We start from the raw sequence: 24,446 nt of genomic DNA on the forward strand, positions 1-24,446 counted from the left end.
TTCTCAATTGTGCTTCCCTATGTTTCTTTTGAGTTAAGAAAACCAGAGTTAAAGGTGTAAAACAACTACAACAAAATGGTAGCTAACATTTATATACCACTTTAAGATCTGCCAAGCTCTTTAACCATATTAACTCTTTTAGTCCTTACAATAACCTTGGGGGGGAAAAAAAAGTTAAGTAATTTGCCTAGGGGCACACTACTAGATAGAGTACATGGTCTGGAGTCAGGAAGACTCATCTTCCTGAGTTCAGATCTGGCCTCAGATACTTATTAGCCTTGTGACCCTGGGCAAGGCACTTAACTCTGCTTTCCTCATCTGTCAGATGAGCTGGAGAAGGAAATGACAAACCACTCTAGTATCTGCCAAGAAAACTCCAAATGGGATCATGAAGAGTTGGATGGGACTGAAAATAACTTAAGAACAACACATAGCTTGAAAATATCTGAGGCCGGATTTGAACTGTCTTCCTGATTCCACAGGCTGTTCCTTAAGTGACATAGTTGCTTTACACCATCAGTCAGCTTCTGTTTTTGTTCCTCTGCTTTTATGCTCAAGCAAATTTATTAGTTTGAAGAATCTCCAGCACTGACCACCCACCCCACCTCACTTCCCCCAATTTGATAAGGCAGTCACAGAAGGGAGATTATTGGTTCTTTCTCTTTCCTCCTCTCCTGTTTGTTCTCCTTGGGATTGTGAAATGATCTTTCATAACTCATACCTGACATTCATTTTTGCTTCTCTTCTGAGAGTCTCAAGGAGGTTCACTTAAAGGTTGTTATTTATCTCCAATCTAACTTAATACCCAAGGTGCGGAGAAGTACCATTTCCATTTTACAGATGAACTAATGGCTCACAGAGAGTTGATATTTTCAGGGTCAGCCAAACCATCAATACTGAAGCCTGAGTCCTATGTAGCACTTTCTGCCTTAGGCTTCTCTGCCTTTAAATTTTCTTTTTTTGCTTTTGTTTTTGTTCTTAAGTTTCTCCATCTCTTTCCCTTTGCCAATCATGGGGATGAATGAAATGTCTGAGAAGTACTTTGCATTCTTTGGAAAGAGGTCCTATTTACACCTTGGGAATCTTTCTAGTTCCTTGGGAGTTGATCTGGAGCCTTCTGGGCTAGCCAGAAAAGCTTGGGGACTCTTGAGATCCCCCAATCTACTCAAAAACAATAGTTATTTACAAGGGCAGCTAGCATAAAGAAGCTTTCATTACCTATACTACTAATGGGAAGGAAAACTTTCAAGAAAAGTATATTTTCCAGTTAAGATATTTTTCTAGGTTTTCCCTTTAAAGAAGAAAATGCCACCAGAAATTTCAAATATGTTCAGTACTGATATTTAACTTCTAAAGCATTAGCTGGCAGTGTTGTACCACAGAAAGACTAATGGAATTGGAATTAGATGACCTGGGCTTAAATCTCGGGTCCTGTTTACATCCAGTATTACCTTAGGGAAGTCATTTAACTTCCTTGGGCCTCAATTTCCTCATCTGTCAATTGGTAGTGAGGATGTAGTTTGAACTTGATAATCTCTGAGGTCCTTTCAGGTTGCTATAATTCCATTTCTTGGTAATCTTCAAGTTCCAATCATCCCCATAGATTGTTTCACTAGTCTGGTGTTTCTCTAATTTTACTGGAGCAAAGTCTGCCCTTGATGCGAGGAGTCCTTCTGCAGCCAGAGGATAACGGGGTGTGTTCCTCTTGGCTGGGTTGTTTTCAATAAGGACTTGGCAAAAGCCAATATGTCTCATGAGAACTGCAGATGCCCCTATGGGGCTGCATTCTCGAGGCAGAGTGCGGAAGACCAAGGGGAAAGGCTGTGGTGGTTTGGGGAGTATTTTAATATGGTGTTCCAAAGTACACAGTAAAAATCAGAAACAGAAACTCACTTTTGGCATATGGACCAAGTTCTTTGTATTCAGGATAGGAGGTGTCTTGACTCTAGAACTGGAGGAAACTGGCCTGTTTGTGCCTGATCCCAGGATATAATTCTCCTAAGAGAATTTGACTTTGTTCTCTCTGGTCAGCTCTTCCTGAACATCTAAGGAAAGTGGTGAGAGGGATATGGGAAAAGACAGCAACCATGCCTGTCTACCATATACAATGAATTCGGAAACTCAGAATGAATGATCAGGACTATCTCTAGGCAATTGGAAGCTTTGGACCATCCCTGGGGAGGAGTACAGAAGAATTTGTTAGGAACATCAGCATTGCCCCTCTGTTACCCCTTCTCCCAACCCCACTACCCCATCCCCCCCAATTGTGCACTTGCATCCAAATGATTCTGGGTTAAAAATGAGCATAAAAGCCAAATGTCAAGGCTTCCCTCCTCTCCCACCATTGTGTCACTCCAGAACATTCTAGGGGCAGGCAGAGGGGGCTCTTCTCTCTGCTTTGTCTTGGTGATGATTGAATCTCTTTAGGTTGATTATGTATTATATATGTAATCCTCAGTCCTTTATCCCACCCCTGATACTTAGGAGCAGCTTTACCTGCATATGTTACTATATCTCCCTCAGTTTCTTCCTTGGTAAAGGGGAAATTTTGTTACTAGTACTATCTATCTCACAGCATCATTGAGATCGAAGTGTTTTGCAAACCTCAATGCACTATATTAATACATATTTATAGAGGAATAACTTTTGTCCCCCTCTGCCTCCCACCCTAAATCACCATTGAGCTGCTAAATACAGCAACAGCCTAAGACCTTGGAATATGCTCTATATTTTATGCTCTAGAAAAATTATCTATACTGCACTCTAGGGGAGAGAGGGAGAGAGTGAATGAATATGTGTGATTGTTCTGGCTTCCACCCCAGAATCCAGGACTTAAAAAAAAACAAAACAACAACAACAAAAAACTCTTGCATTCTGTCTTAGAATCAATACTGTGTATTAGTTCCAAGACAGAAGAGCAGTAAGGGCTAGGCAGTGGGAATTAAATGACTCGCTAAAGGTCACACAGCTGGAAAGTGTCTGAGGTCAAATTTGAATCCTGGACCTCCTCCTCCTGCCTCTTAGCCTGGATCTTTATCCACAGTCACCTCCTAGCTGCTCCCTTTTAAAATGCTTTTTTAAAAATTGAGGCAGCTGGATCCTTGGGGGCCTGAGTGCTGAAGTCAAATGAGGATTAGATGAAAAATCTAGCTCAGCTGTTTCTTACCCATGTGCCTTTGGCCAAGGGATTTTATTTCTCTGGACCTCAATTTATTTATTTGAGAGATTGGATCAGTTTGGACCATGTCAGTATACCAGGCAACTCTAAGGAATTTTAACAAAGGGATGTGCCCCCTTTTGTAAGGATCACAGATAGAAGAGACCTCAGAGGCCATCAGGTCTAGTCTCCTTAATTTACAGAGGAGGCAACTGAGACACAGGGGTGCTGAGTGATTAGTCTAAGGTCACAAGGTTCATTCTTTTATGAAACCTAGCATCTTGTCAGCAGGTTAAAACATACTTGTTGGTCTTAAGAATCTTGGAGAAAATCACAAAGCAAGTGTAAAACCTCAGACGTGCAGAGTAGATTTTATGAACAGATCTTACCCTTTTCCCCAGGACCCCTGACACACATACTGGAAAGCAAGTTACTCTTTGGAGATCAGCTTCCCTAAATTTGTAAAGCCTGGCTTGTTAGAGATTGAGGTGTGACTTACTGTTTGAAAAGTGCTTTGAATATGAGAGAGGGCTACTGAGAGCAATTTCATTGCCAGAGGCTAGAACTCCCCTGTTTCTACAGACCAGAATTCTCTCAGGCTTGCAAAATGGTCTTTGGCTTCAGGCAGATTTGAGTGAAAGAGAAAGCTTGGCCTAATATGCCTTCTTAATGAAAAAGAATCCATTGCAATTCTCCAAAATTAAGTTACCCTTCAACTTGCTTTCATCTCTGCTTAGAATAGCAAGAAAGTCTGGCAGAGGAGCAGGAAAAAGAATATTTATGCTTGCTTTTCCAGGGTGACTATTTAAGCACCCCGTTTATGAAACCTCAGTCCTTGCATTACTGCCCACTGATGCAATTTTTCTTCTGCCCACATAATCCATTGCAACCTGTTTTGCATGGAAAGCAGAATCTTTCCCCCAAGTCCCTAGTCTCCCTGCCTTTATACTTGGCTGGCCCCTATTCCTGGAATGTTCTGCCCCCTCTTTGTTTTTGGCTTTCTTCAAGTCCCATCTTCTGCAAGAGGCTTTCCTTGGGCCTTCTACCTGCTTGTTAGTGCCTTCCTCTTCAGTCTACTGTGTTTATATTTTATATGTTCCTTCTTTTTCGCCCATTATCTCCCTCATTAGATTGCAAGTTTCCTGAGCTTATAAAAATAACATGGGCTCTTTTTTTTCTTTCTTGGTACCCTCAGGATTTTGCACAGAACTTGACGCATAATAAATGCTTATTGATTGACATATGCAAGGATTGTTACCTCTAGAGAGACAAAATTTCCCTTGATAATTGGAATTTAAAGGTGACTCTTGGAGGAATTAAATATATTCGCTCGTTAGAAGTCTTTGTTCAAAATCATTTGACTTTTGGCTAAGTTGTTTCTGGGCATGTTTGTCAATATTGAGCCTGTAAAAGCCTGTTGCTGAATCATTCCCACGCCATTCAGACATGGCGGGATGATTGCCTTAAGTCAGCTTTCTACCTTTTGCGTGCCTCCCCTTCCTCTAACCCAAAGGTATCCAGAAAACCCAGCAGGTTACATAAGGGAGCTGAGCAGGCCAGATGGCTGGCGGGGAGCCCAGCTGAATTCAGCTTTGGATGCTTTTGGGAATGCCTGCACTTGCAATAAAACGTGGGCTCATTTTTAATGAGAATAGTCATTCAGTTTAGCTGTTTGAATCAGTTGAGCAAGACTCAAACTGAGGACTTCAAGCCTACCAGGACTGCTGTTTGCTTTGCCCTTGGTGGAGGTCAGGGATTGGGAGGAGACTGTCACTTCAGTGAAAAACTGAACCAAACAAGAAAGAAAGGGATGGAAGATGACAATCAGCAGGAGTTAAAGAGTGGCTTAAGACCCTGAAGTTGTGTTGGGGAAGGAGGAAAATGCTAGCATCAGCTAATTCCAGCCTAATGCCTTTCCCTCTGAATGACAGATACCAGGATCTTAATACTGGAGGAGACAAATCTACCTTACCTTCCTTTTATGTGAGCTTTTGAAAGAATTTAGAGTAGATGGATGAACTACTTTCCCCTGTAACTCAACCAACCCAATATTTCTCCAAGATACTGAGAAGTTGACTTGGCCAAACAGAATAGGGATTGGCTTGGCAGTCTTGCCTTTTAAAAATACTCTGAAAGAGAGAGAACCAATGAACTCTGAGTGGAGTATGAAACTTAAAAAAAATTTTTCTTGCTTTATTTTTTTCAAAATATTTTAATATGGGAATATGTTTTGCATGACTCTCTATATGTAACAGGTATTGCATCTTTTGCCTCCTCCATGGGTGGGGCTGCTGGAAGGAGAGAGAAAATTTGGACTTGAAAATATAACTTAAAAAAAAAAGTAATTGGGAAGAAGAAGAAAACAGAGCTATGAAGCCAGAGGTCAGAGTGGAATATCTCTTCTGCCTCTCTCCCTTTCTTCCATGACATGTTTTCTTGGTATGCTCCTCATAATGAGTGCTTTATGATGCTTACATTTTTAAAAATAGATTTTTATTTTTTTTATTAAATATTTTTGTTACAAGTAAAAAAATATTTTTAACATTCTTTTTTTTAAAAACTTGACTTCTATATTCTCTGTCCTCCAAACTCTTCCCCCAAACACCTCAAGAAGGCAAGCCATATATGGATTATACATATGAAGTTGTGAAAAACATTTTTCTGTATTAGCCCTTTCCAGAAGGGAAACACATATACCAAAAGCCCTAAGAAAAAAGAAAGTGAAAACAAAGTATGCTTTAGATTGCACTCAGCAATCATTAGTTCTCTCTGGAGATGGATAGCATTTTTCATTATGGTTCCCACCATGTGTTTTGCTAAGCATTTCCCTGGTGGGGTAGAAAATGTGATGAATTTAGACCTAAAGGACCTCTGCCATTTAACTGACTTTGGACAAGTCACAACTGCTCCTGGCCTCATCTTCTTAATTGTAGTGTGACAGGGATAAAACATATTAGATTAAAATATAATTGGGAAATATTTAACAAAGAAAAAACATGGGGCAGCTAGGTAGCTCAGTGGATAAACCACCAGGCCTTGGAGTTCAACTCTGCCCTCAGACACTTCCTAGCTGTGTGACCCTGGGCAAGTCACTTAACCCCAATTGTTTAGCCCTTGCTGCTCTTCTGTCTTAGAATTGACACTAAGTCAGAGGGAAAGGTTTTGTTTTTAAAGAAAGAAAGAAAACTAATAGAACACAGTTAATATATGTAGGCCAGCGAGGCGGAATAGTGAATAGATTGCTAGTAAGTTTGGTTTTCCCAGGTTCAAACCTGTTCATAAACACTTCCTAGTGGTGTGACCCTGGGCAAGTCATTTAACCTTATTCACCTCAGTTTCCTCATCTGTAAAATGTGTTAGAAAAGGAAATAGCAAGCTACTCTAATATCTTTGCCAAGAAAATCCCCAATGGGGGTCCCATAGAGAGGGACACAATTGAAATCATTCAAAAACAATTTGATTATGTAGTTTTCTCTGTTAATAAGCAGCTGACTGATGGGCAGGGGTCCCTCCCTTCCCTCCAGCACTTTTCTATTTGAGTGGCACATCCCTGGACCTTTTCCAGATCTAAAATGGGGCAATCCTCTGACTTTTCTAAATGGTATGAGTTGTGTCTTTAAGAGACAGGCTTATGTGGGGGTTCACAGGGCACCGGGAGCCAGGAAACCTGAGTGGTGCGTGGGGGCCCTGGGCCGATGGCCGGCCTCTCCAAGCTGGAACCCTGTCGATTACCGCAGTAACTGTAGACAGATGGCAGTTTTCCCTTCCTGGGCTGGAAGAGCTCCCTCCAACTTGGACCTGCCTTGCAATAACACAAGGCTGCTGGCAGATGGGGGAGGGGGAGGCTGGCTCTTTTCTAGGTTAATGGTGACTGTATTTAAAATGTGCCTGGTCAGCAGTTTGGGTGTACTCACAGGCGCAAGGCGCTCTCTACTAGAGACATTTCAAGCAAACCTTAAAAATAGGAAAGCCTCTGCCCCCGGGGGTGAGGCACCAACTGGGGTTTCCTTCTCTGCTCTGATTTAGGTCAGGGTTGCCAAGCCTGGGCCCCATACCCTTTGGGAGGATCAAACTGGAGAGGCTTCAGTAACAGGACTTGGGCTTTCCTTTTTAAAAAATGCCAACAGTACCATATAGAGGGCCTGCCTGGGGCGATACTGTAAATGCAGCAGAGAAAGAGGACCCTGATTTGTTCCAGCCACAGGGAGGCTTAAAAGGCCCTCTCTCCAGCTCAGAGTTCCTGGCGAAGGGAGGCCCTTAAATGTTTCTAGGAGATTCTGCACCCCATTCTAAGCCAATTGCCAACGAATTGCAGCTAAGCTGTTAATTTATAAGGCAGCCCCTCCCAAGTCTATTTATATCTTAATAGGAGGCCTTTGAGAATCATAGAATCCTGGCCCAGAGCTGTTTTTTAAGACCTGAAGCAGGAGTTCTGACCTGGAACTATGAACTTGATTAAAACAATTTTTTTTAAATTAAATTTTATCTTTATTTTATTCCAGGAACAAATTTTCACCCAAGTTTGTCTGTTGTTTTTTTGTTTGTTTGTTTAACCTTTACCTTCTGTCTTAGAATTAATATGATTCTAAGGCAGAAGAGCAGTAAGGGCTAGGCAATGGGGGTGAAGTGACCTGTCCAGGATCACACAGCTAAAAAAGTGTTGGAGGTCATATTTGAACCCATGTCCTTACATCTCTAGGTCTGGCTCTCTATCCACTGACCCACCTAGCTGCTCCCTCCACAGAAGTTTTCCAAAGTTACATGTTTCATGTTATCTCTCTCCCTTCTTCCCTTCCCCCTCCCAGAGTTGACAAGCAATTCTACTGGGTTATATATGTTTTATCACTCAAAACCAATTTCCATAATATTCATATTTGTACATTTTTAAAATTCAAAATCCCAAACCACAGTTCAGGTGCTTTTTTAAAAAAAATTCTTTAAAAAATTTTAATAACAAATTTCCACGTAAGTTTTCCAAAGTTGCATGATTCATGTTGTCTCCCTCCCCTCTTCCCTTCCTCCTCCTGGAGTTGACAAGCAATTTCACTGGGTTATACATGTTTTATCACTCAAAGCATAAAAAATCTTTTAGTAGCTATATTTTAATAAATGGATTTTCCTTTGTAATTTATGTGTTTAAGAACATTGTTCTGAAAAGATAGAGACTGCTTACAAGGCTCCATCATCACATGTAAGAACCACTGACCTAAAGGATTAAGTGCTTAATAAAATTTATTAAATGCTTCATAAAAATGCTAGGGAGAGATGATTTTAGAATTAATCCAATACACATGTATTAGGTCCATGATATACAGAATATTATGCTGGGAACCTTTTGTCTCATTTTGCCCAGAAACAGGTGGCTGGGTCACTTTTGTTGTTGTTCAGTCACGTCCATTTCTAAGTAACCCCATTTGGGGTTTTCTTGGCAAAGATACTGAAATGGTTTGTCATTTCCTTCTACAGCTCATTTTCCATCCAGATGAACCAATTGAGCCAACTAGAATTATTAAGGGACGATTCCAGAGTCACACAGCTGGGAAGTGTCTGAAGCCAGATTTGAACTCAGTTTTTTTTTCACATCAGGCTGGGCACTCAGTCCACTGTGCCGCCTGCCTTGCCTCTCTATGCTACTTCCTGACCTATTTCCAAGCCATGCCCATCTCCCTGACTCCCTCTAGCTTTTATAGGTCTCTTTTTTGTATTGCCTTCCCTCTATTAGAATCGAAGACAAGGACTGTTGTCTTGTCTGCTTGCATTTGTATATCCAGCCAATAGCTTAATAAATGATCTATTTCTCCATCTCATGAAGTTTATTATTGATCTTAGAATTTCAGAATTGGATTAGACTTGGAATATTGCTTTGAATTTGCACCATGCACTGTGTGTTGGCATTGAAGCCAGAAAGACCTTGGCTTAAAGTCCTTTGTGCAACATAAGGCAGCTGTAAGAACCTGGACAGGTCATTTAACTTTTCAGTGATCCACAGAGCCCGGCCAAAGGAAGAGAACTTGTTCACAGTTGCATGACTAATTACATTTTCATGGTAGGGAGCCCTGCCAGCTATTTCTTAGATCATGTCATGCAGGTGTTTAGCTGCTCCTAAGATTGGCTCTACACATATTTATATTTAGCTAAGGAGCTCAATATGCTCTGTCAGTTGTTAAAAAGAGGGTGTGTGTGTGTGTGTGTGTGTGTGTGTGTGTGTGTGTGTGTGTTTATATCATCCCTATGAGTTTGGGTAGCTTTTGTTGTTCACTCATTTCAGTTCCTAACCCCAAGTTATGAACCCCATCTCTTCTTGTTTTTTAGTCTTCCTGTATTTTCTTGGCAGAGATACTCCTTCTTGTTTTTTAGTCTTCCTGTATTTTCTTGGCAGAGATACTCCTTCTTCAGCTCATTTTCAGATGAAGAAATTGAGGCAAGTAGGGTTAAATGACTTGCCCAGAATCACATCACTTGTAAGTGCATGGGACTGGATTTGAACTCAGAAAGATGAGTCTTCCTGACTCCAGACCAAACACTCTATCCACTGGTCTACCCAAAGTGGATTTAAGTTGTCCCTTTCCCCAAGGACTTTGAGAAGTTCAGTGAAATGTTAATGGTCCCATTGGGAGCCCATCTTGAGCCCAGCAGGATGCTACTTGTTCCTCATCTCGTGCTTTAGTCTAGAAGTTCTTGACTTTGTTTATCTTATGGACCCATTCAGCAATCTGGTAAGCCTGTGAATCCTTTCTAAAAATAAATTTTGTTTTTCAATTGAAAATGAAAGAAAATGCTATGTTTTACTTGGAGGCAAATGAAAATAAATATAAAGTCTCTTTTATCCCTTCCAGGTTTGCATACTCTAAAGAAATCTCTCTACAGATCACTTGGGTCTTAGACCCCAGGTTAAGAATCCTGTGTTAGATGTAGAAAAAGCTGCTTTCTAAGATGCTCTTTTTTGAGGAGGGATGCAGTTTTTTGAACAATTTGTGATTGTTGGCCTCGATACCCTTTACGTTTGGCTATCTGATCTATATCCTGATCTAATGACTAGACAAAGGTGGAGGTGACAACAATGGAACATGTTGAACTGTGCCTTTAGTGCAGAGTGGGCACCATCATGCAGGGCAAGCTTGGACAAAGCACCATGATTGTGGATCAAACTTCCCCTCCAACTCCAGCCATTGTTGGAGCTAGGAATTTTTGCTTCTGGGGCAAATACCACAAACTGCCTTCATTTGAGTTGCAGAGAACAGGGCAGAGTTGGGGAGGAGCTCATCTAAGTCAGCCATCTGGCAGCTTCCTATTATAACTAATTATTCTTACTAACTAGATGCTGTCTGGTTGTTTCTATGCTGAGTATAAGTGCTGTCAGGCACCTTCTGAATTTAGCTTCCTGGCCCAGTGCTCCAGTTACCCGACCCCACTTAAGGTTTTGACCCTCATCTTAGGGGTACTCCATTGAGCTCCTTGGGATGGAGTGTTCTTCTCTTGGGAGGCCAACACGAACTCCATTGACCCACTTCTTTTTTGAGGCTCCAGTTGGCTCATGAAGATATGTGAGGCAGGACAGAGTGTTTTTGTATTCAGTCACTAAAAGCTTCTTCTTAATTCTTACAGTGGTGGAGAACCTCTGTTATTTTCTCAGACTTCCTTATTTTTCAAGCTCTAAATTGTAAGAGCAGGTATTAAAATTCCCTAGAAGTGCTCAAAACAACATGAAAACAGAACTTTCAGCTCAGATTTGTTGGGTTGGGGGTAAAGACTCTTCAGAGATTTTGGTTCATCCTTATCCATGTTAAGAGATTAGAAACCCTAATTTTAGCCATAAATCCATGGAATCTCTTCCATACCTCTAAGCCATGAAGGTGTGCCTCATTCTAGATTTACAGTAAAATGACAGTAGAACATTAGCTCTCTGAGGAAAGGAGCTATTTCATTTTGTCTTTCCTTAACTGATTGCCTAGCACAATGTTTGGGGGGGGGGTGTCTGTCTGCCCTCTGTCTGTGTGTATACATATACACACACATTTTATTAATATCGAAAACTTTTTGTGAGGAAACTCCTACCTTGTGCCTCCAAGCGTTTTCTCCTCCTCCTCCTGGCTCTGATGATGGACTCTTTGGCTCCTTCAAGTCCCAAGTAAAATCCTATCTTCCACAAGAAACTTTCCCTCAGCCCTCTGAATTCCAGGTGACTTCCTGCTTTGAATCAGGTCCTTTTTAGTTTGTCTATAGCTTGTTTTGTCTATACTTGTTCTCCCATTTCCTTCTCCATTTTTGCCCCTTTTTTGCCTCTTTTTTTTGTTAGCACAGTATACACTTATAGTGCCTGGCACTAGTAGGTGCTTAATTAATGTTTATTGACTTGTTGATTAATTAGCACAGATCTATAATTGTTGTGAAACTTATAGTCTTGAGAGAGTTGTCTGAGACACTAAAAGGTTAAATGATTGCTCTGGGATCCTGTATGTAATATTCTGTGCCTTTGAACCAAGGTCTTTGTGATTTTAAGGTAGCAATTCTATGACAAGTTGCCTGCCTGCTGTTGTCACAGTGCCTGGCACATAGTAGGGGATTAATAAATGTTTCCCAAGTTGAATTGGCAGTCAGAGAAGACTCAAATTCTCTCTTTGGCCACCTTGGATAAACTTGCCTCCTGAAAGGGGCATTATGAGGATTAATGAGGTAACAGAAATGCTTTGAGTTTGACTTGTAGGTCAACCTCAAATTATAATAATAAAGACAATATAAATACAAGTTGCCTATAAATCTGCGGTGAGAAGGGGCGGGGAGGAAGAAGAACTGTAAAGAGTAATACTGAATGAGTGACTCATTTTTGGCTTCTGCTGGGCAGGGCCCCTCATTCAGCCCCACAACCTCACAGATTTCTTCCCTTTGGAAACATGCATACTGTACTAAGGAATTTCTGACTTGCAGCTTTCCAGAGTGCAAAAGAACAAGCCTTTTCCTCCTCCTGAACTGAAATGTGTTACTGTTTCCAAAGTCAAAAAGAGAGATGGACCCACAAAGGCATCTTTTGTTTAAGTTTTCTGGAAGGGGTGGGGGGACTCTCCCTATCTCCTCCTCCCTTTGGAAATGAGATGCAGAGCACCTAATGGGTTTAAACCCACAGATGAATGTGACATCAGCATGGAGTCAGGAAATGCTAAAGCTATGTAGAAGACTCATAGCACTGTTAACTTACCACATCCTACATATAATTCACTGTGAAGTCTTCTTAACTGGTATTTAATTTGGGTAGTGTGGGTGAGTGTCCCTCCAAAAGCTGTGAGAAAATTTCTCTGTTGAAATTGGGAATCTCATTTTAAAAAACTGTATATATAGTACATGTTGGGGGGGGGAGGAAGGGAGGAAGGGGGAGAGAGAGAGAGAGAGAGAGAGAGAGAGAGAGAGAGAGAGAGAGAGAGAGAGAGAGAGAGAGAGAGAGAGAGAGAGAGAGAGAGAGAGAGTCTCAGGGGGTGGGTGGGTTCAATTTCTGTTTTTCTTGGCCCCAAATCTAATCTTGAGTTAAAAGCTAGGGAAACTACTCATAGGGGTTTTGAGGATTTCTGAATATGAAATTCAAGGAAATTGCCTAATGTTGCACAGTTTCCTTTTCTTGTTGCTTGCTTGTTACCCAAAATATACTGGTTCCTGCTAAAGCCTGAAAGAATTTGATAGGTCCTGCCCCTTTGACAATCTACTATGGTCTATTTAGTCAGTTATTCTGACTTGAGTTGGAGTTTTTCTTAGGGTCAAACAACAAAGCTTCCTGTAATCATAACTATAGCAACAGTGTTTTTACAGCCCACAAATCAAAAGGAATAAGGTGGTGGTGGGTGTGTGTGTGTGTGGAAATCCTCAACAGTCTGTATTAGTAAGCCAAAAGGTATTGCTTTAATTCCTAATTCACCCAGCTTAAGGGGGAAAAATTTTTTTTTAACTAATCCACTCATATTACAATTTGATTGCTTCACCTTTTCCTTTATGGAGTTCAAACAGCCTGGTTTGAGATTCTTGACAGAGAAGAAGGAGCAGAATGAGTTTTCACAACCCCCTTTCTGAAGACCACAGGACAGAGCTAGACGGGAGGCTTTAGACATCATAGAATTTTAACCCCTTCATTTTACAGAAGGGGATATGACTGTAGTATAGTGAATCAATAATAAACATATTCACGTTTTGGATGTATTAGTATAAGGACAACTTGTCCAATAAGCTCCCCATGATTCATTCTTTTTGATGGAGCTAGACTGTGGCAAAAGATGGCAACAACTCTGATTTAACCCCTTGTCACTCATTCACACAATTAATAACCAATATTTGGTAGTAACTTTGAAGTGTGAGATGATTTAGCTCACTTGATCCATACAGTAGCATTGTGAGGTAAATGCTGTTATCCCCATTTTACAGATGAGGAAAATGAGGCTAAGTGACTTGCCCACACATCGTTTAAAAAGTGTCTGATACAGGTCTCAAACTCAAGTCTTTCTGACTCCAAGCATCATCAAATATCTACCTTTCATGTGTCTTATAAAGTGTTGTACGCCACATTGGATGCAAAAGAAATTTAAGATTTCTATCCTCATGGGACTTATAGTCTTGTTGGAGAACTGAGTTTTAGCCACAGAAATGTAAAAACAAGAGAATATAGTAGAAATATTCCAGCTGACTTGTGTAGGATGGATGATAAAGTCAAAGAAGTGTTCGGAGAAAGGTGAGATCTGGTCCTTATTGCTGACTTTCACAATCTTTATCTTCAACAACAGTAAGCTTAGGCATCTGATCCTCCTTGAAACTTTCACTCACTCACCTAATAGTATTCTCCCCTTTTCAGATTTTTCTGCAGCATTTAATCTGCAGTTGTTTGCCCTCAGTCAAGTCACTTTTTTGCCATCTACTTCATATTACACTCATTTAGGTCTGTGTCCCCAACCCAGTAAAATGTAAGCTCTTTTGGGGCAGCAAATATTAATAAAAGGTTTTTTTGTCTTTTTATCTTGAAAACCTAGTACAGTGACTGACACATGGCAGATAGATACAAAATACATGTTTGTAGAACTGAGTAGAATAGGACTTGCCAGAAAGTGAAGTTGGAGAAGGAGACTCCATTTATAGTTTCTTAGAGTGTTGTTGGCAAGCAGTATATTTTTCGGCTCACTGTCCACTCTCCTTCCTTACCTCCCTTCCATTACTCCAGAGAATTTTCCAAGTCTTGCTCTAAGTCTGAATCATGTGAGATGATCATGGTGTGAAAGATGTAGTACCTAATGGGAACTCAGAGACCATCTTCACCAGTCCTCTCATTTTATAGATAAGGAAGCTGAGTCCCAGGAGAGTTTTGTAAAATTTTCAAACTCAGCAGTTGCATTTTATTTTTCTTAGTGTCTTAGCTTGGCTCTGTGTCATTTCCTTGGGTTTGAATGTGAGCTCCTTGGGAGCAGGGTCTATCTTGGGTTTCTGTTTCTATCAACCAAGCACTGCTTGGGGCATTGCTTCCTACTTAGTTAAGATACTATTAACAATAATAGTGTCTGACTATTGAACAAACTTTAGTTAACTCTCAACTGCTCAAATTCTTTTATGTACACTATAGCAAAAGGCCTCCTTTTAACCTCTCTCTTAGCACCAGACTAAACTGAGTTTAGGGCAAGAGAGATTGTATTAGTGCCTAGAGAGCAGAGGCAAGAAAAATGTTATTTATTTTCTTTAATCACCAAGAATGCCTTTGCTTACACAATTTTCCTTTTCTTCCCCCAAATGTCTGCACAATGAGGAACTATTGCTCTCTTCCTAACAACCTACCACATCCTTCCCCTTATTTTAATTTCTTCTCAAGAGCCACCTCCTACAGAAAGCAATCTCTGATTTATCTCAACCACTCCCTAATTAACTTGAATAATCTCAGCATAATAGAATGCACCTCAAGAGTCCATATGGTTCAATCTGTTTTTCAACCAAAATATTTAGGGCTGATCTCCATCTACTACTTTTTCATGAAAGGAAGATCCAATGAGGTATGTAAAGTACTTTTAAAAAAACTTTAAAAGTACTTTGTAAATATTAGAATGAATGAAGAAACTGCGAATACAATGAATGATTAATAACTGTTAGTAGGTAAGTTGGCCTAGCCTAGGAGAAGCAGCAGGATACCTTGGGGAGGGGGGGGTGAGGAAATGGCAAGTACCACTCATTCTATAACCATTATAACCTCCCCCAAGATGCACAAGGAGAAAGCTCAAGACTCTTAAACTAAGATTCTTAGGAATAACAGTGGCCTTCAGATGACTAATCCAGTTGCTCCTATGCTTTTTTCTGGAGGAAACAGCCTTTGTGGAGAAGGGACTTGTGACATACTTGCCACTATCAACTCCAACTGTTGACTAACTGCTAACAGTGGGTAGCAAAGCTCAAAGCTCCATGAATGGTAATTCTCTTAGTACCCACTCCCGGAAAGCGCCAATCCTCCTTCCCCTTCCAGCAACCTCCATTGGATATGTGACTACAGATGCTATATTCCTCAAGTTCTAAGCAGCCACAGTTCCTGAAGGTCCAGAAAAGAAAGTTCTCGACACCGTTAGATGGTTCAAACATCGGAAACAACTTTTACCAGTTAAAATGACTTTAAAGATATATTTCCATTGAATTTGCTGTTGTACCCATAGGAGCACTTTCTTACTTGCAGCTGAAACCTATATAGAACATCTCTTTATTTTAAAATATTCACTCCTTAAGTTGGAAGTGTTTTTTCTCTTTGTTTCCCCAAGGCTTCCTCCTTCCTCCCTCTTCTCTTGTTTTCCCCCTCCTCTCTTCCTCACTCCTCTCCATTCCCTTCTTCCTTCCTCTCCCTACTTTCCACCATTTCTTCTCCCATCCTTCTTTTTCTATCATTCCCTGAAAAAAATAAACTGCCTTTCATTGATCTGAAACTTCCTATCTGTGCCAATTTTTTGGTGATACCGTCCATGCCTCCCAAGCTCAACTCTAACTTTTCACCACAGTCTCACATATAATGCCATTTTAATGTCAGGGACTTCTTTGGTCAAAGCTTTTTCTAATCTAGTATACTTGAAAAGCCAGCAGATTGGCAACATATCAGAAGACATAAATTTGGGTCTGGGCTTTGTCAGTTTTAACCCAAGTGGCTCTAGACAAGTCACTTCAATTTTTATAGTCTTTAGATTCTTCATCTGTAAAATGAAAGAGTTGGACTAGATGGCCTTTATGTCCACTTTCCTTTCTTAAATTAAGCTGGTTCTCAGAACTACTTTGAAAGACTTTAAGGTTGGTGACCAGAACGATAATAAACCATGATTCCAAATGGTCAGTGATGAAGAATGCCACCCACCTTCAGACTGATAAGGGATAAACTAACATGAAGAATGAGACAGACAATTCAGGAGGACTAATATGCACATTTGTCTTGCTTGACTGTGCTTATTTGTTACAAGAGTTTCCCTTTTTTTCTCCTCATTAAGGAGCTGGAATTAAGAGGGAGAAAAAATGTTTGAAAATGGAAAATAATTAAAGATGTTAGGATTATTTAAACTCCAAATGAAGATTTGCACTTAGGCCTAGTCTGTTCAATCACAGAGAAATTAAAGCTTATATTAATTTAATATAAGCTGTTTGTTATCCCCAGGGTCTACTATCAGCACCCCCACAAAGAACTTTAATAATTGCTTCCTTTATTTATACTTCCATATTTCTGTTGTTTATCTAATCTCTTCTGTTATTTTGTATAATTGGGGGGGGGCAGAGACCATGTCTTTTCATTATTTGCCAGTATGTCTACAACATTGTAGTATAGCGTACCCCTTCAGTGCTCATTCAGTGAATACATTTGCTGAGGATACTTCAAGACTTGCAGCGATGATGCAGAATGAGTGCTCGGTATTGACGATATGAAAATATATGTTCTGTTTTTTCAGTCTGTGACATATTTTCTTTTTCCTTCTTTAACTCTATTTAATCAATTAATAGATGTATTAAGAGCCTTCTGTGTGTAAAACATTGTGGTAGGGGCTAAGAGACATAGAAAGTCCTTGTGGAATTTAGTGTAATAGGTGTGTGGGATAACTCACAAAAACACAGCTGTACATATTGGGTGTGTTGGAAAATCACAGCACAAAGTGCTATATAAGTCCCTAGTGGCATGATTTATTATTATAACCAGTTCCAGATGAGTATGAATAAAGAATTCCCCTGAAGTAGTAGCATTATTTGAATGTGCACTGCATATCTCTATTGTCCTGAACCAGCTGCCACATCTTACTGAATCCTTACTTCAAATACTGTGAATCCAAATCCATGCAACCACAGGGGATTTGTTTTTTATGCTCATCAGGACCTAACTATATTGATGAGGGAATCAGAAGAGGATTGACAAGGAGAAATTGGATAAGAAATGAAAAGGAAGAGGGGAGATATTTCAATTTTGGGGAATAACGTGAGCAGAAATACAGAGGTGGAAAGTTATGTTTTAGGGTATATTTTAGGAGCCAGAACAGTTTGATTTGTTTTGAGTGTCAGTTGTATGGAGGGAAGTTTTTTAATGCCATAGAAAGAAGTCCGAATTTGACTTAGGCATTTGGGATCCACTGAAGATTTTTGAGCAGAAATGTTGTGTAATTCTGTCTATGCATAGTGAATATCACTGTGGCATTGGTATGAAACCTCGACTGGAGAGAAGAGGGAAGGGTGATGATTTTTCTTTGCCATGTATATAGATTTCAGTTTCAGTGAACTAGAACTTAAAAAAAAAATACCTTAGGTGCGTCTGTCCAAGGCCCTTTCATTTTAGAGATGATGTCAACAAGACCCAGGGAGGTTAAATTGCCTCAGGTCTAGGTAGGATTTGAATCTTAGTCTTTTGACCCCAAAGCCAGTGCTTTTTAAATTCTGCTTTCTTTACTACTTCCTTAGTTAGCCTATGCACAGCAGGCTCCTACAAGAAGCAGTGGATTAAAATGATGTGTCCTTGAGATACATAGTCTTGGGGAAATTTTTACAGTACCATTTGCCAAAGGAAGACAGAGACCTTAAGAAATTTCCCCCAGTAATCCTAGGGAAAATGCCATTTGTCATCACTAGCTTTGAGTACTCCAACCCCATGGTGCCTTCTCAGTTTTGTGGACTAGAACCATCCTTGAGAATGGAAAAGGGGGTTCTGTAGCCACTTTGGGGTGCCATTTTATGTTTACGTGGCAATCCATGGACAATTCAGTTATTTCTAGGCTCTCCCATCCTACTCTGGGTTTAGATGCCTTCAGAAATCCTATGGTTCATTTGGAATTCACTTGGATTAGAACTTCCAAAGCAGTCTCAGAAATAGTTCCCTTTCTCCAACCCCTTGCATTTCAGTTCTTCATTCCTGCCTTTGGAAAGATAATGAGTCTTGGGTTGCTTTTGAGATCCCTAAGCTTTCCCTGAGTTACTCTTAAGATTTGGGGTGCTAAGGGCCTTTCATAGCTGGCATTTATTATTTTTTTTTATTATAATATACTTGCCAAACAAGCATTTATTAAGTGCACCAGGAGGTATCTAATGCTATGGAATGCCACTGCAGCCCACATATTCTCTGGCATATGTCTTGCCTTTTTTAATGTCTTTTGTTGTTACTCCTCTTGTTCTTCTTCTCTCCTGCCCACCCAAATACTTCACCCCTCTCAATCCTATATGGGTTTCTATTGTTAGATTTCATCTTCCTTACAAAGATTATAAGCTCTTCAAGGAGAGAGGTATTGTCTCTCTCTCCCTAAGCACTAGCATTGGGTCATTACATGGGAATATTTTTAAATGAAATTCATGTTAATATAAACTTTGGTTTCTAGTTTCATAGAATATGATTCTATTAACTTCACACAAGGATGAATAAAATTTTTCTATTTGTCAGTAGCACTTTTAACACAGAATATCTTTACCAGTACACATCTTAAGTGACTCTTCTCTTTGGTTGACTACTTACTAGTTACTCAAATAAGATCGATTGCTCTGTGTATCATAAATAATCAGCTTTTGATACAGATGGCTGTGTTCTAACCAGACTTAGTCATTCTGCAGCACTTACCAACTCCCACTGTGTGTAGAACAAAAATGCAGTGAAAAGACCAAAGAAAACAACTGACTTTGAGGATTCTGGAGCCCTGAAGTAAACAGAATAAGATGAGCTCTGCTTCTACAAAGTCTCAAAGCCTTCCGAGTTCTTTATATTCTGGTATATATTGTATATTACTAAAATAGTAGACTTCATCTTCTGAGCTCCAAATACATAAGAGAAAATATTGTATCAAAATAGTAATACTTATTGCTGGTATTATATTATCATTAATCATAATAATTAAATAGTTAAATGTAATCGGCTTAATTTTAGGACAGAATCTCAAAGTTGATGAGGGAAATTGGGACTGATATTGAAAGGAAAGAGTAGTTGGTGGTGATAATTGACAAATATGATTGATTGATTGACTTGCTCATTCATTCATTGAACTCCTACGTATTAAGAAACAATATTATGCCAAACACTGTGCTCTAACCATCTCATTTCCTCTTTTTGGCCAGTGGCAAGTGGTACTAATAGGAAAGCTCCATGACTCAAACCTTTTGTGGTCAGAAATGCCTTTGTGATTAGAGGTCCAGGTACCCATCTCCCAACCTCTGTCATTCCACTTAAGTACAGATTGTCTTTTGACGGGAGGACCATCATCTCTTCTCTTGAGATAGAAATTGGCATTTGGCCCAATTTTCACTCCTCAAATAGTGAGGGTTGGAAGAAACCATTTTACAAAAGCTTAACCCTCAGCTCCAACCTGTTTTCTTGTGTCCTATGACTTGTTAACTTCTCTAGGCTAAAACAGGTACCAAATGGAGCCAAAATTTTTATCTATTAGTACCCCAGAAGCACAAACCTCATTGCCTTCTTTTATATTAAAAAAATTCCCATAAGTCTTTCTGTGTGTTTTCTTGGTAAGTTTTTTTTTTTTAATAATGACATAATAAAGGTTACCAGTAAAACAAAATTCAGGAACTAGAATAGTATGTAGACTATTTTCCTTCTCTAGGGACATGTAAATTGGATTGGTTGAGGCTGTGAACAGAATTTATTGCCAAATCTAGAGTTGATAGAGAGGAAGCCAATGAAGGGACTCCATTCTTGTTTGATTTTTCCAATTATGTTCCTGTTGTAGCATCTGGGTGAGAGCTCAGAAAATTGCAGTACACCATGATTTGTATCAAAAGCACAAGTCTTCTGCCTTTATGTTTATCTACAGCATCAGCTTTCTATTCTGATTGTCCCTGAGGAATACAGAGTGGTTTGTCTCTGCTCATTGCTAGCTTATATTGTTATTTCCAAGTTTCAGCTTGGAAATTGGGAAGCTTTGACCTTATTCCTAATCTCATTTGCTATGATTTTGGGCAAATTATTATGTTAAATGATTCATTTTTCTCACTTTGTCTCACTGCTGCTTTCATCTTCCTCCTCCTTCTCCTCCATCAATCAGTAACCATTCACTGAGCTCCTGTTGTATGCCAGTCACTGGTGATATGAAGACAAAAAAGAAACATTCCCTGCCCTCAAGAAGCTTACATTCTCTCAAGGGAGACAATGTATACAATATAGTATATGAGTATCTACAAACTATTATTGTTATTAGGTTACATGTACCTGTCACTGTGCTTTACCCTGAACCCTAAATAAATAAGATCTTCCTTCTGGAAGTGTTTTATCTGGAATAAATCATATTTCTATTACTTATATATTATAAGTATTTTATACCTATATTAGGGGCAGCTAGGTAGTTCAGTGGATAGGGATCCAGGCCTGGAGATGGGATGTCCTGGGTTCAAATGTAGCCTCAAACGTTTATTCATTTTGTAACACTGGGCAAGTTACTTATCCCCAACTGGCTCACTGCTCTTCTGCCTATGGAAGTTGAGTTTGAAAAAAATCATACTGACATTAATATCTAGTAAATAAATATTTAATTGATATGTTAAAAACTAAATGACTTTATTCAGAGAAGCAGGTTTAAAAAGTGTGTTTACTCTAGGCAGGATTCTAATGCATGTTCCCCAGTCACATTAGCTATTCCCTGGGTCAAGCCACTCATTTGGGAAGATACTTCTTTAGGGCATCCTGAAAGGAGCACCAAAATATGCTTAAACATTCAGGAACTGAAATCTGGTGAGTCAGGCACTTTCCTAGTAAGATGGAGACATTAAAGCGTCTCAGCAGAAGGCCCATAAATCTGTGGTTAGGAATGCATCCCTCTAAGTGTCCACTTATTTTTTTTCCTTTTGATTACATGTAAAAACAAATTTTGACAATAATTTTGTGACATTTTATGATTCACTGCCCTCCCCTCCCAACACACACACTCTCTCCTGTATCTTTCTCTCTCTCTCTGTCTCTCTCTGTCTCTGTCTGTCTGTCTGTCTATCTGTCTTCCTCCACCACTCTCTTACCCCCCTCCCCCATTCTTAGCTTCCCTCAAAGGACAGATTAGGCACCACCTCCCTCATGAGTTCTTTCCTGAATCTTCCATTCTTCCTTCGTTGCTAGAGTTCATTACACCATTGAATTATTTTGTATTCATTTGCATGAGCTTTGAAAAAAAATCTGTGTTCACATCTTGAAATCCCAAATAGAAGGTTTTTATTTTTTCCTTTGGATCTTTTTATTTCTAGCACCTTGGAATATAGTAAGTGCTGAATCATATGTTTTTAGTGCTGAATGTTTTGGTTTTAGAGTGAATTGGATTTTTTTCTTTTATTTTGAGTGAATTGAATTTTGATTTTAATGATAAGAAAATCATGATCAAGAATCATTTTCTTCTTGAGATAGAAATTGTCATTTGTGCTCTTATTAGGGCAGCTCAGTGGCACAACAGATAGAGTTTGGACTTGGAGAACAATGATCTGAGTCCAGATCTTGCCTTACATGCTTATCTTCTCTTAGCTTCAGTTTCCTCATCTGTAAAAGGAGGACAATAATACCTACTTCCTACAGCTAGTGTGAGGATAAAACAAGTTAATGTTAGTTAATGTTCTCACAAACATTAGTGTTTTGTAAATACTAGCTATTATTATTAGCATAAGATTTCAAATTAATTAAAAACTTAGCATACCATCTTGGATCTCAGGTTCTATGTTTAACCTCATGGGAGGAATTCAGAGAACTATCTGATTCTCTTTTCCCAAAGTAAATTATTTCTTTTCTTCTCTTAAGAATGAATGGGCTGGGTGACCCTGGGCAAGTCACTTAATCCCAGTTGCCTAACCCCTAACACTTGTCTGCCTTGGAACCAACTCACAGTATTTATTCTAAGACGAGAGGTAAAGATTTTTAATTTAAAAATGAAGTAGAATGAATGGACAGGTCTTATTCTCATTGGTACAGAAAACATTTATGAATCTTTGCCAGCAATCCCCATTCGTTGAGTCTTTGGATGTGCCATAGTTTGAGATGATGGCAACACAGGAGAATGTCCAGAGGGAGAATATCACCTCTGGAGTTTTTGGCATCTTTTAGCAATCTATTTCCCTATTTTTCAATTATCCTAGCCTAGCCATTCACTTCCAATCCTGGCTTGCATGCTTTGTTAGCTCCATTTCAAAACTAATTTTCTTTGGCTCATTTACCTAAACCAGACATTGATTAATGGCTTAACCATAGAAGTCCCAAGCACATCTGTCTCCAGGAGTTTTCAGCTCACTAACCAAGCTTCTTTTACACATGGAATGCTGGTATCTTCCAAGATGAAGGTTAATGCACAAGAAATCTCAAAGAAAGAGAATCTCAATTCTTAATGAAGTCGTATCCTAAATCATGTTTTGGCTTTTTATTTTAATTCTAATGCAGTACAGCTAGAAGGTTAGAACTAGAACTTAGGAATTCAGGAATGAAGGCTTCTTACTAGTAAAAGAAGCCCAGTCTAACAGTATATTCCCTAGAGAAGACAGGAAAAAAAATCTTAAGAACTGTTCTCTTCCCCAATAAATTTTTGAAGATTAGTGAGACCTGGTGACCGTAATTTCCTTTCTCATAGCCCTTAGATGGGAAATATGCCACCATTAATTTCATTCTCTGCATTACTAATGGAAATGAGCATTTCCCTTTCTGATTCAGTAGGAATGGAAATGGAAATTCCCAGAAATCTTAAACAGTTGATTTTCCTGCAAGCCAGCCTTTCATCAGGGAGCCTGCAATCGTAATTTAGATGAGTTGAAGATATATATGTATAATTTTTATGTGTATGCTTATTGTATGTAATGTGTATACACATGTGTTTATGCAATATATTTCCATAGAGCTTTACAGTTTGCCAAACACTCTTACAATATTGATAAACTTTTGTTCCCCATAATTGCCCTATGAGTTTTGGGCAGTCTAGATGGTATCCCTCATTTTTAGACGAGAAAGCAGTTTAAAAGATTTTTGGTCTGATAAATGATAGAATTGGGAGTAGAACACAGTTGTCTCTGCTGATTTAATTTTTTAATTTAATTTTAATCTTTTCCCTTTTTATTTAGAATATTTAATATTTTTCTATAGTTACATGATTCATGATCTCCCCCCCACACACACACACAAACACACACACACACTCTTTCCTCCCCCATCCCAAATCCGACAAGCATTTCCACTGGGTTATATACATGTGTCATTATTCAAGACCTATTTCCAGGTTCTGCAGTAGCATGATCCTTTTACATCAAAACCCCAATCATATCACATTATGTGATCGAACACATATTGCTAATTTAATTTTTTGTCTCCTCTTTACCATGCTTATGGGCAGTTTTCTTGGGTCCCTCAAGAAAATAATTTTGACTTTCAGAACACAAGACTTCAGAACTGCCTATATAAGGAAGGACCTCTTAGTTTTTGGTGATTTCTGGGATCATACTTGAGGCCCCAGGGCTATCTACAAAACTCCCTGTACTGCCTAATCCAGATTAAAATGTAATTGGGAAATATTGAACAGAATAAATGGAAGTACAGTACAACATAGAAAATCTCAATTTGTGGTTTTTTAAATCAGTCTGTGCTAGCAGGGATCTATTCTGTTTGAGATTGCTACCATTGTTCATGTGCCTCTGATTGGTTTATTTATATAGATGTTTTAACTTGAAATCTGTCTTGGAGATCATATAAATACAGCCATATAAGGTATTACTGGTAGACTCAGAATCTAAAGCCACAAAGAGCATCTTACCAATGAGTGTTAAGACTCCTAAAATCCTGACCTAATTTAGTCCTTTCTTTTCTATTATGAACCTTTCCATGGTTTGAACAGAA

General features: G+C 39.3%; 1 protein-coding gene across 4 annotated transcripts in view; it reads left to right on the forward strand.

Moving 5' to 3' along the window:
- The window catches only part of ARHGAP26 (Rho GTPase activating protein 26), a 577,883-nt gene that overhangs the window by 305,758 nt on the left and 247,679 nt on the right, over positions 1–24,446 (forward strand). The gene's annotated exons all lie outside the window — the stretch shown is intronic.

This window comes from Monodelphis domestica, chromosome 1, assembly GCF_027887165.1.
Source record: "Monodelphis domestica isolate mMonDom1 chromosome 1, mMonDom1.pri, whole genome shotgun sequence".
NCBI classification, from domain to species: Eukaryota; Metazoa; Chordata; class Mammalia; order Didelphimorphia; family Didelphidae; genus Monodelphis; species Monodelphis domestica.